The 1757-nt window shown below is 43.7% G+C and overlaps 1 non-coding gene across 1 annotated transcript; it reads right to left on the bottom strand.

Moving 5' to 3' along the window:
• Positions 1–653: 653 nt before the first annotated feature.
• Positions 654–760, bottom strand: LOC118490844. Its single transcript, XR_004890069.1, has one exon. It is a non-coding gene; the product is annotated as a small nucleolar RNA R71 (small nucleolar RNA).
• Between the last annotated feature and the right edge of the window lie 997 nt (positions 761–1757).

Here is a 1757-nt window from a genome sequence, read left to right as displayed (position 1 = left end):
ACTTTCCAGTAACAGGGATCCAGAAAACAATCGTTGTATCTCCGACCACGGGCCGTGTTCACTGAGCACGGGGCCGTGGTGAACTTCCTGACCAACATTCTTTTCTGTTTTTATTGCAGGACTTGGAACCGGACACCACATCTGAACCTTCTACGTAGTGTATGAGCTCCAGTTCTAGTAGAGACATAAAAGAACCTCTAGAAGAACCCGAACGCTTTCTCAGAAAAAGACTTAAAGCTAAAAACCAAGAGAAGGTTTCGGGGGACCCACTTCCAATGGCGGACCAACGTACCCTCATGGATTACGTACGACCCACCGTGGGTAATCTCGGCGCCGCTATCAATGCACCGAATGTTGAAGCTAACAACTTTGAACTTCGGCCACATTTGATACAAATGCTTCAAAACTCCGCAACCTTCCATGGGCTTGCGGACAAGGATCCCCATCTACATATTACTAATTTCTTAGAAATATGTGATACCTTTCGGATCAATGGAGCATCAAATGACGCCACCCGCCTTCGAATGTTTCCATTTTCACTAAAAGACCGAGCAAAAGCTTGGCTTAACGCCCTCCCAGTTGGTTCGGTAAACACCTGGGATGAACTAGCCCAAAAATTTTTATATAAGTATTTCCCTCCCGCTAAAACGGCTAAATTAATGACTGAAATTAATACATATTCACAAGAGGATGGGGAATCCTTATATGAAACTTGGGAAAGGTTCAAGGAGCTATTGCGAAAGTGTCCTCATCACGGTCTTGCGGTATGGCAACAAGTATCCACTTTCTACAATGGGTTGTTGCCACACACAAGACAAACACTTGACTCTAGCTCCGGGGGACTTTTGGGTAATCGCCGCCCACATGAAATATACAATCAAATTAAGGAAATTGCTCAAACCAATTTTCAGTGGCACACTCCCCGAGGCAATAAATCTATTGCCCCGGGCGCCCATAAGGTTGATGAAAACACTTCTTTACAAGCCCAAATCGAGGCCCTTTCTTCAAAAATCAAAAAGTTAGAAATGACAAAAACGGTCTCGATTATGGCTTGTGAAGGGTGTGGTGGGCCACATGAAAATTGGAGTTGTATGAAAGAAACAGATGATCATTCAGAGTCAGTAAACTACATTAATAATTGACCTAGGCCGTCGGGTCCTCCAACGGGTACGTACAACCAAGGATGGCGTAACCACCCTAACCTTGGTTGGAGAGAACCCGGCAATAGTAGTAACCAACAAAGTCTAAACCAACGAACAAACTTTCAACAACCAAGAAATGAGTCACAAAATTTCCCTCAACAACAAGGTGGACGAGAAAGGCTTGAAGATACTGTATCTCGCCTCATCTCCGACGCTGAAAAGAAAAACTCGGATCGATTTCAACAATTGGAATCGAATTTTAGAAATCAACAAGCTAGTATACAAAACATTGAAAAACAAATAAATCAATTAGCTCAAAATTTCTCCGAGAGACCACAAGGCGCATTACCAAGTAATACCGAAACAAACCCAAAAGCACAAGTCCATCTCATAACGTTAAGAAACCGTACCGTGGGTTCCGAAGAAGCTCCACCGCCGCCAACTGAGGGAAGCAGAACACCGCCCCAACAAGAGAAGACTTCTCCTCTAATTCAAGAGCCTACCAAGGCTCCTCCGGTTCCATACCCCGGTAGGTTAATTCGTCAAAAGACCAATGAGCAATTCGCAAAATTCGAAAATCTACTAAAACAATTGCATGTTAATATTCCTTTTATC

The sequence above is a fragment of the Helianthus annuus genome, chromosome 3 (genome assembly GCF_002127325.2).
Source record: "Helianthus annuus cultivar XRQ/B chromosome 3, HanXRQr2.0-SUNRISE, whole genome shotgun sequence".
Taxonomy (NCBI): Eukaryota; Viridiplantae; Streptophyta; class Magnoliopsida; order Asterales; family Asteraceae; genus Helianthus; species Helianthus annuus.
This window is presented reverse-complemented; position numbering and strand designations above follow the sequence as displayed.